Genomic DNA, 11666 nt, shown 5'->3' on the forward strand with positions numbered 1-11666 from the left:
ACACGTTTTATAACGTTTTCTAAAAGGTCAGAACACGGCACATAAACCGTGGGCTAACCCGCGCCTAAACAGGCCCTCCATTTCTCATTTTCAAAACCAGGGGAGGCCCCTTACACCGCCGGCTGGCTCGCGCCTCATGTAGCCGTTTGGTACAGGGCCTGTTCCATTTCCAGCATTAGTCTAGGACGATCCCGACTCCGGTTAACCCGGATATAGGACGGATCAGATGACTATTTGATTATCCAAAACCATATTTGCAAAATGCCTTACTAAGACAAATGGATCATGTTATGCACCCTAAACCTAATACGGTAAATGGATGTTTAATTTCCGTCTTGCATGCAAATCAACCATTAATCCAACTCGACATCTTATACTTGATACTTGGATTAAATCAACCGAATTAGAAAGCTCTCACATGTTAGGTTTGCGCATTCATGCATTTAAACCGTTTTATCAACTTTTGCATTCAACCAACCAAGATCGATCAGTAGAGGTCGCTAAACGCGGGCGGGATTGGGTGTCTGATTAAAGGACTTCCCAATACGTATCTTCACCTCTTACTCAGAAACTTTGGATAGTGGACGACCTTATCCAGGGCGTACGAGAGTCATTCTAGAGATAGGATGCTAAAGAGGGACGATTTCCTTATCTTTAGTACCTATGTCAAACGCTGCTTTGTGCTTCGATTTGACCGAGGTATAAAGTGGAATTCGAATGGGTTCCAGGCATCCCACAAATGCTTGGTGGCGACTCCGAACATCTCTAATCGTTTCGAGACCCTTACCGAGACGAAACCGACCGATCTAAAACGATCCGGTCGAAAGCACCTTTACGCCGCCGAGCGTGGCTTTCAAAAGACCGCTGCATGTCCACAGATTGGCTTGGCGTGCAGGTGGCCCATGACTACGGACCGGTAGGTGGCCCAAATTCACAGACCGAGACGTGGCCCATGTCCACAACTACCTCACTTTACATTTTGCATGTGAACAATTTTTGTACATCTCTCTAAAAATAATTATTCATCACTACTAAGATTGTTAGTATACATAAATTTTATTACTAAGACTTGTTAGTAATATTATAAATAATATCAAGGGTTCAATATTAACAAGTTCTAGTTCAATACTTGTTATTATTTTTGGGTAAGTTCTTGGGTGCAACAAGAAGGAGATCTTCTCTTTGAAGATTAGTAAGGAGGATTATCCATTTGGAATAAACTCAAGAACAAGCCAGTAAGATGAACTAGTTTGTGCCCTTTTTACCACAAAATCAATGTAAGGAACTTGTTTTTCCTTATACTTTCATTTTATGCTTTCATATTAGCATGCATGTTACATAGATCACCTAAATGACAAATTATGAGATAATTTAATTTTTATTAGAGAGTCTAATATGGATCTATGATCTTTCAAGTGGTATCAGAGCTTAGGCTTGTAATTTGCATGTTGATTTTAAGCATTTTAATGAATTATGAGATAATTTATAAAAACTCAAAAATTGTGTTAGAAGAGGTTTTAGCACGAAATTTTTGGGACATGCATACCTACTGATCTCAAAAGTTTTGTGGTATTTTTTGGTGATTTTTTGGTGATTTTGCTATTTTTAAGGATTTTTGGTAGAAAACCGAGTCAAAATGCCGTATTTTAGTTAAAAATTGAATAAAAATAGTTAAAAGTTGATTCGGTGCATGGATTTTTTATGGTATTTCAGGCATGTTTTCTACTGATTGTATGTAAAAATTTGAAGTTTGGTTCGAATTTTTTGCATGTTTATTGATTTTATGAGATAAAAGTCGATAAAAGTGAAATTAATTAATCATAATTTTGAAACATTTGATTCTATCCATGATAAATTTATATACATTTAAAAATATTATTTAAATGTTGAAAGTGATTTTGCATGTGCGTTTTCACTTTGTTTTGATGTTTATTGGTTTTAGTGGTTAAAAATCGATAAATATCGATCTTTTTCTTCATAAACTTTATCCGGAATTTTTGGGCAATTTTTCTGACATTTTGGTGTTCTTGGGAGTGTTCCAGAATATTAAAAAAAAAATTCAATTCTTTGGGTAAATTTTCAATTATTTTGGATTTTTACTTAAATATTATGATTTTATCGATTAAATTAGCAAAATATCACCAAATCAAACTAATTATTTATCATAAAATTAGTGATGACTAATTTTGAGGTTCAAAACAGTTTGGACAATTAGTTTGGACTTAAATGAGATTTAAGAGTTGATTATTGATTTTTACATGTTAAAAATCGATTAAATCCACAAAAACCGAGATGGATACCAATGAATGATAGATAAGGCGATTTTGGCATCATTTTTACAGCATTTTAAGCATATTTATTTCAGTTGAATGAATGATTGTCATTTATTTAAAGTATTTATCTTGTTGTACCTAGTATGGCCTAGTTAATTTTAATGGTTATTACCCGAAATGAATGGGAATATCGATTTGTTTGTAATTAAATACGATCTCGTATCGTCGGTTTGTAATTAATTAATAGTTTTATTTATTTTATTAATTAATGTATAATAGGAATAGCTATGTAATTTAATTGTAATAGTTATTTTTACCGGCGTTTTCAAAAGACGGATTACAACGAGACGGAGTCTATTTTTGGAAGGTGTTCCAAATCCCACAAGGAAGAGCCACTTATGGAATGAAGAGGCAAGGGACCAAGGAGTTGGTTTCCGAAATGTAATAGACTAGTTTTTATTAACTAGGTGGCCATACTAGGATTTATTCATATGCTTACATGTTTGCTTGTTTTATTTTCGCGCAAGCCAAAATCGCCATTCACATGCATTTTATTTTCGCGGTTGTCAATTCACGTCATTTACATTCACCGAATTAATTCACTTATAAGGAATTTATGACTAAATTGACAAGATCTCTCACATAACTAAAATTGAGATTAGCCTTACCAATTAGTAACACCTATGAATCTCTTGTTCATTAGAGCCACGCTCGCCCAAGCGGGGTGTTCTCTTTTTACCTTGGGTAAGTAGGGTGGTAAACGGTTATCACACGCTAAAATTGGTTGGACTCAACGGGATATAAGACGGTCTTGTGTTCCGGGGCTAGTACATTAATTTGAGGAAATTCGTCGACCAAGAGTTCTAGAGGTAGAATTAGTCAACGTGACTTACCGAATTTACGCAATTATGGGATGTTTCGCCCAAGCGATGCTCATTTTTGTTTAATATTTGGGTCTTGGAATCATTTATATAATTTAGTGGGAGGTCATTATATAAATGCTAAAACTTGCTAAACATGTTTTTACAAGTAATTTTTTAAAACAATGAATGTTAATTTTTCCTTTTTGTTGTAGCATTTTAATTCGCAATGGCAACTTCATCAACTCCATCGACTACTTCACTAGGCAAAGATTCATGGCTAAGGTCCGTAATGGACAAATGTATTTTAAAAGATGACGGTAGTAACTTTCTTGAATGGGAATCCAACATCAAAAGTGCCACATTGTCCGACAATGTGCTCACTTACTTGACCGATGCTCCTCCAATCGAGCCCGGTGCAAGAGCTTCATCTGCGGTGCGGAACGCCTATGATGACTATGTGAGGATGTTGAATGATATCAAGAATGTGTTGATATGGTCAATATCCCCAAAGCTCAAGCTATCATGCATTTCTTTAAATGCGTACGAGATTTTCACTCGTATGATCACTTTGTTTTCACAAACACCAAAAGTCCGTCAATACGATGCGGCGGCACGCTTCTTTGAAGCTAAGCTTGAGAGGGGCCAAAAGGTTGGTCCCCATGTACTCAAAATGGTCGAATATGTTGACATCCTAGAGCGTCTAGGGTGTAAGATTCCTAAGACTCTTGTGGTGGATCGTATCCTCCACTCACTCCCCACCAAGTTTGCCCACTTTAGGGTAAACTACAACATGAATGACATGGATAAGAGTTACCATGAAATTCATGCACTCCTCAACCAAGCGGAGAGGGACATGGAGGCTAGTGGGAGTGAAAAAGGATATGTTTTAACCATGAAGTTAAAGAACATGTCCCTTGGAGTCAAGAAAGGAAAAGGGAAGGAAAAGTCTCAATTCAAGAAATCGTCAAAGAAAAATGACAAGGGAAAGGGGAAGGCCGTTGAGAATGGCAATCCCAAGGAAAAAAGTGTCAAGCTCTCCGAGGCCGAATGTTTCCATTGTAATGGGAAGGGGCATTATAGGAGGAGTTGTCCCAAATACTTGGAGGATCTCAAGGAAGGGCGTGTGACGCCTATTGGTATGATTTCCTCTCTCTATGTGATAGACGTTAATTATGCTTGTACTTCCACTTGGGTACGTGATACCGGATGTGGCTCTCACCTTTGTAACCATTTGCAGGGTTTAAGGGACGTGCAAGCACTAGCAAAAGGTGATGTGGATCTCCGCATGGGCAATGGAGCTAGAGTAGCCGCCGTTTCCGTGGGGACCTATGTGCTCACTTTAGCTAGTGGTTTAGAGTTGTATTTAAATAAGTGTTATTTTGTACCAACTTTAACTAAGAACATCATCTCCATTTCCGCGTTAGACGCGGAAGGCTTTTGTTTTATGATTAAGGACAAGTGTTGTACTTTTTCTTTTAATGATGTGGTTTATGGCAAGGCCATTTCGAGGCATTTATGTCTTAAATGATGTTAATGACGTTTACCATGTGGAAACTAAAAAGCTCAAAACGGGTGATCCAAACGAATCCTACCTTTGGCATTGTCGTTTAGGCCACATAAACGAAAGACGCATTAAGAGACTTGCTTCATCAAAAGTGCTCAAACCATTTGGTTTCGAATCTTATGGTACATGCGAGTCTTGCCTTCTAGGCAAGATGACTCGTGCACCTTTTGCGGGAAAAGGGACACGAGCTAGTGAGGTTTTGGCTCTCATACATACGGATGTGTGTGGACCATTAACCATCACCGCTAGAGGAGGTTTTCACTACTTCATTACTTTTTACTGATGACTTAAGTAGATATGGGTATGTCTATTTAATGAAGAACAAGAGTGAAGCCTTTGACAAGTTCAAAGAGTTCCAAAATGAAGTAGAGAACCAATTGGATAAAAAGAATAAGACCCTACGGTCCGACCGTGGTGGTGAGTATTTAAATATTGAATTTGATTCACACCTAAAAGATTGTGGTATAGTATCACAATAGACTCCTCCTGGCACACCGCAATTAAACGGTGTGGCCGAAGGGAGAAACCGAACTTTACTTGATATGGTTCGGTCTATGATGAGTCTAACTGAGCTTCCTAGTTCATTTTGGGGTTTTGTCCTCTTGTCTGCAGTATTTTCACTAAATCGAAGCCTGACTTAAGCGGCCGATAAGACTCCATATGAGATATGGACAGGGAAAGTCCCTCATTTGTCATTCATGCGTATTTGGGGTTGCGAAGTGTACGTTAAGATCAAGTCTGACAATAAGCTTGCACCCAGGTCTGACAAATGTCTTTTTGTAGGATATCCAAGGGAAACACGTGGCTATTACTTCTACAATAAACACGAGAACAAAGTGTTTGTGGCTCGTGATGCTGTCTTCCTAGAAAAGGAGTTTATTTCTAGGAGACAGAGTGGGAGAAAATTTGAACTTGAAGAAGTTCGAGAGCCACAAACCGAGAATGAGGTAGAGGAGAACGTGGAGGATAGCATTCCCTCTTTCTCTGAAACGGTAATTATTCCTAGGAAGTCAAGCAGGATTTCTAATCCACCTGATCACTACCTTGGTAACATCGAAGAGGATGGTGTTTTGTTACTTTTTGAAAGTGATGAACCCACTACCTACAAATCGGCCATGTCTAGTCCCGACTCCTCGCTTTGGCTAGAAGCCATGCGGTCCGAAATGGATTCCATGTACGAGAACCAAGTATGGGACTTGGTGGATTTACTTGAGGGAGTGTGACCCCTTCAGTGTAAATGGATATATAAAATTAAGCTCGGCGTGGATAAACATGTGGATGTTTACAAAGCTAGATTAGTGGCAAAAGGTTTCACCCAAGTTCATGGTTTACACTATGACGAAACCTTCGCTCCAGTCGCTATGCTTAGGTCCATTAGGATAATCTTAGCGTTGCCGCATTTCATGATTATTAGATTTGGCAAATGGATGTCAAAACCGCCTTCTTGAATGGGATTCTAGAAGAAGAGGTGTACATGATACAACCTGAAGGTTTTGTGGATAAATATAACCCTAAGAAGGTGTGTAACCTCAAGAAGTCCATTTATGGTCTTAAGCAAGCATCTAGGAGTTGGAATCATCGCTTTGATCATGTTATTAAACAATATGGTTTCACTAGAAGTGTGGAAGAACCGTGTTTATACATGAAGTTTAGTGGGAGTAATGTTGCATTCCTTGTCCTATATGTGGATGACATATTGCTCATTGGGAATGATGTTCCATCACTCACTTCCGTTAAGGAGTGGCTAGGGAAACACTTCCAAATGAAGGACTTGGGAGAGGCACAACGAATCTTGGGTATCCGGATCTATAGGGATAGGTCCAAAAGGATACTAGCATTGAGTCAAGAAGCTTACATTGACAAAGTTCTTGACCAGTTCAATATGAAAGACTCCAAGAGAGGATTTCTACCTATGGGCCAAGGGATTACTTTGAGCAAGTCACAGTCTCCCTCCACCCCTAAGGAAATTGAACACATGAAGACCGTCCCTTATGCTTCCGCTGTTGGGTCTATCATGTATGCTATGATTTGCACTCGCCCCGACGTTGCGTATGCCTTGAGCATGACAAGTCATTATCAAGCCAAGCCTGGTGAGAGTCACTGGATAGCCGTAAAGAACATCCTTAAGTACTTGAGAAGGACTAAGGATTCGTTCTTAGTGTTTGGAGGAGAAACTGAGTTGCGTGTAAGAGGTTACACGGATGCAAGTTTCCAAACTGATCGGGATGACATGAAATCCCAATCCGGCTATGTGTTTATGCTAAATGGAGGAGCTGTTTGCTGGATGAGCTTCAAGCAAAGCATTACTGCGGATTCTACAACAGAGGCTGAGTACCTTGCAGCGTCTGAGGCTGCGAAGGAATCTGTTTGGATTAGGAAATTCATGGAGGGGCTAGGAGTAGTCCATTCCGCCAAAGATCCTATCACTCTATATTGTGATAACAGTGGAGCTATTTTTCAAGCCAAAGAGCCTAAGTCTAGTAACAAATCTAGACACATTGAAAGGAAATACCATGTAATTAGAGATTATGTGGAAAGGAAGGAAATTGACATTTGTAAGGTTGGGACAGATGATAATATTGCTGATCCTTTAACCAAGCCTTTATCAAAGGCTAAGCATGATGGTCATGTCGTCGCTATGGGATTGAGACGAGTACCAGATTTTCTTTAGATTATGGATATGTAATAAATGGATAGTGTATCTTTTATTATATATATGATAATCACATTCATTGTTTTCGTATTCATTCTTTTATGAATCTTTTATTTAGTGTGACTAAATTTTAATACCTTGTTTATCTGAATAAGTTGTGGAGACAATGTTGAACACTATTCAAGTGAATAAGATGAACATTGTATTTTGTCCCTAGTCACTTAATGAGGTGACGTCTCGGAGTGACTAGATTTTAAGTCGATTGATGGTTGTTCAACACCATAAGGTCATATGTGATGATTGGTCGATTACATAGGCAGAGTGTGTGACACTTTGCCGGACAGTGGCCATTTAGAGAGTCCCTAAGTTCTATTATAGACGCATGGTCGTGGCAGGGATCTCTAAGATGTTCTAATGAGTCGATTCTTTTGACTGGAGACTATTACCTGAGCAAGTGCAGTTTCCGAGTGACTTTGGTTTTTGTCCTAGGTCGTGCCGTGAAAGGAGGCCAAAAGGGCATTTACTAGGTCATGGTGAGTTTTATTGTGCAATAGGATAGATAGGGCATACAGGAATTGTCCACCCACGTTGGGTAACTATATCTCAAGGCCACTCGAGGAGTTAATGACTACAAATGCGTGGCCAGGCTCGGAAGTAATCTGTGAGAGATTTTTCCGGTCAGGTAGTCACACTCCCGATCGAGAAAACCACTCGCGATATGTTCGTGTGCAAGTGCGACCTGAAAGACACCTTGCATTGAGTGGGAGATTAAAACGGACAAGAGAATTGGTAGCGCACACCTTGTGTCGGACAAGTGGGAGATTGTTGGAGTTAGTGTCCTCCACAATAGTGCGTTAACATAATTAATCTCATTAATGGAATATCATCAGATATTTAATTATTTGATCCTCGTCAGTTGATTAACGTAAATCGATAACGGTTGGCTGACTAGAGTTTGACGTTATTGTAGTGAGACGGCGGTGATCAACTGACCCCTTTCGGTCACACCTATAGGAACGAACCCCAATTGATAACTAATTAATTGTATGAGATACAATTTATTTAGTCTCTTGATTTAAAGACTAAAAAGTTAGTCGATTATTTTTAGAGAGATTTCGAGTTGCGAACTCGAGGAGTGGCAGTTATTATTTAATTATGTGATAATTGAATAATAAATTTTGGGAGACGGGTTTTAGTTAATTAACTATTAATTTACTAAAATTGTACTAATTGATTAATGTGATTAATATTAGTACGTAAATAATATGTGTAGTGGTACACGTATATTTACGGAGTGAATTGGACGAATTAATTATGGAAGTATTTAAACATGAAACGGTGTTTAAAATAAAAATTACACGGATTTGTGCAACAAATATAAGAACCAACATGGACCCGTAAATGGGCAAGTGGACCGTGTAAAATAAGAGTAGTGGATGATTACTCACATAATCATTTCACCTTATTTTGTATACTACCATAATTTATCTTATATAAGATTTCGCATGTGATGTAAGATGAAAAAATATAAGACAAAATTGGTCCACTACCACACTCCATCTCACCCGCCACTTTTCCCTTCCTTATACTCCATCCATTGTTCATTTTTCAATACTACCTCACTTTACATTTTGCATGTGAACAATTTTTGTACATCTCTCTAAAAATAATAATTCATCACTACTAATATTGTTAGTATACATAAATTTTATTACTAAGACTTGTTAGTAATATTATAAATAATATCAAGGGTTCAATATTAACAAGTTCTAGTTCAATACTTGTTATTATTTTTGGGTAAGTTCTTGGGTGCAACAAGAAGGAGATCTTCTCTTTGAAGATTAGTAAGGAGGATCATCCATCTGGAATAAGCTCAAGAACAAGCTAGTAAGGTGAACTAGTTTGTGCCCTTTTACCACAAAATCAATGTAAGGAAATTGTTTTTCCTTATACTTTCATTTTATGCTGTCATATTAGCATGCATGTTACATAGATCACCTAAATGACAAATTATGAGATAATTTAATTTTTATTAGAGAGTTTAATATGGATCTATGATCTTTCAGTTTTGGCCCGAGACAGAAGCCCTTTTCTATGCAAAGAGTCTCGCGCCTGTTGTGGGTTATCGGGTCAGACTCATCCGTGTTTGTTCTCGTCTTGCCTCTTTATTTCTTTCTTATTTGCAATCGGTTTTTACCATTTCAAATGCTTCAAATCATTTTTATGACAAACTTTTAGACATAAATTATAATCACCCTTGGTTCCATATACCATGACGGTTTAATCCGTGACTCGGTGATGTTAATTGGTTAATTACATTTTAAAGGAATTCCTTTTCTTTTATTCACCATTTTAATTCATTTTTATGATAAACATATTTTGACCATTACGAAAATCATCCTTGGTTCTTTATACCATGACGGTTTATTCCGTGACTCGATGATATTATTGGTTAATTACAAATTAAAGGGTATTTTAACCCCCTTTTATTTTATTTACCATTTTTCTCATTTGTTTACATTTGTAAATATACTAGTCTTAATTCATAATCATCCTTGGTTCTTTATACCATGTCGGTTTAATTCGATTACGATGACAAACTTGACTAATTACAAATAATTGAACTTAACATAATTAGTTCAAATCAAACATTTTCCTTTTACACATTTTAATATACTTTTCAAACTTGCAAATCCGACAACGAATATTACTAACATAATAGTAACTATTCCGAGTCATGCAAATCATACTCGCAAATCATTTAAACACAAATACGGTTTTAAGCAACCTTTTTAACAACCAGAAGGCACCTCTTGGCTCGCGCCCCAAGAGCCTGCCTATTTCCACCTTTCAAAACCTGGGCAGAGCCCCTTCCCTCGCCAATAGGCTCGTGCCCCAATGGGGCTGCCTGGCATTGTTCTGTCTCATTTTGGTACTTGTCTAGGATGATTCCGATTACGGTTAATCCGAATACGTGGCGGATCAGATTGACGAGTTTGCATTTTATACTTTATCTTTTTAACACCCTTTTTCAAATAAATGGATCGTGTTAAGCATCATAACCCGAACTTAGTAAATGGATGTTTAATTTTCGTTTTATATGAAAATCAATCTAAATCCAACTCGACATCATTTTCATGCTATGTGGATAAACAAACCGACTTAGCAAACTTTCACATGTTAGGTTAAACTTTTGGATGCGCATTCATGCATTTAAACCGTTTTTATCAAATCTTGCACTTAAAAAACCACGATCGATCAGTAGAGGCCGCTAACGCGGGCGGGATTGGGTGTCTGTAGATACCTCATTTCTGCACCTCCCGCAAACCACCCGGTGATGATTGGGCCGCATGTTTGGTACGCGAAACGATTTGTGACAGTTCGTAAGTTTATTGTCAAAGTGATTGCTCAAACACTGATGTCTACCTCTTAATTGTCATCTGCGCGCCGATACAGTCGTTTTGACAGTAATTAGAGTACATTTGGAGTCCGGGCCTAAAACCGTCTTCATTTTCTGATAACCGCTAAATCCTGAGTCAGAATGTCCCGGATATTTCTATTCCATATTTCACAATCTTTTAATCTTTGGTAAAGGATTTCCCGTAATATTCACACAAAATATTAAGGAAAATAAGATTAATCCGTTATTCCATAAACTAAACACGGAAATCTTTCTTCCGCAGGAAGAAACCACCTGGGAAGAGACGCAGCAGGTGCTGCGCCTCTTCCAAGGGACGCAGTGACTGCTGCGCCTCTTCCCAAGTCCTTTTCTGCGTATTTTTCGTATCTTTTCATATCTTTTCGAGATTTACTTCCAAAGTTTCTCCAAAAACCTAATTCCTTCACCTGATTAATATAAATAGGAGCCTTCGCTCCTCATATTTCTCACGCGAGTGTCCGCCCTTCTCTTCTCCCTTCGCATTCTAGACCACGTTCTTACTTTTTGGCGTTTACGTGCTTGAACTTTCGACCACGTAAGCTCGGATCCTTCTGAGTACCAGCCTCGTTTGCATGACCGACCAATTTGACCAACTCCACCATAATCAACTTAATTAATCTTAATCGTTTTCCTCTTACGAGGGCACTTTCGTTACATTCGAGTCGAGCATCACTAAAACATAAACTTAGTTCATCTCGTTTCGTCAAACATGTAAGTCTGAGGGTGTAAATCCCTATTTTATTATTGTATTTTATTTTTGTAATCATTAATGTAAGATTTATGTCGAAAGTATTCTTAAAACCGATTTGTAAAACCATGTTTAAAACCCTTTTTACGGATTATCAGGAGACAGACGTCGAGAAAGGACGTAGCA

This window comes from Silene latifolia, chromosome X, assembly GCF_048544455.1.
Source record: "Silene latifolia isolate original U9 population chromosome X, ASM4854445v1, whole genome shotgun sequence".
Classification (NCBI taxonomy): Eukaryota; Viridiplantae; Streptophyta; class Magnoliopsida; order Caryophyllales; family Caryophyllaceae; genus Silene; species Silene latifolia.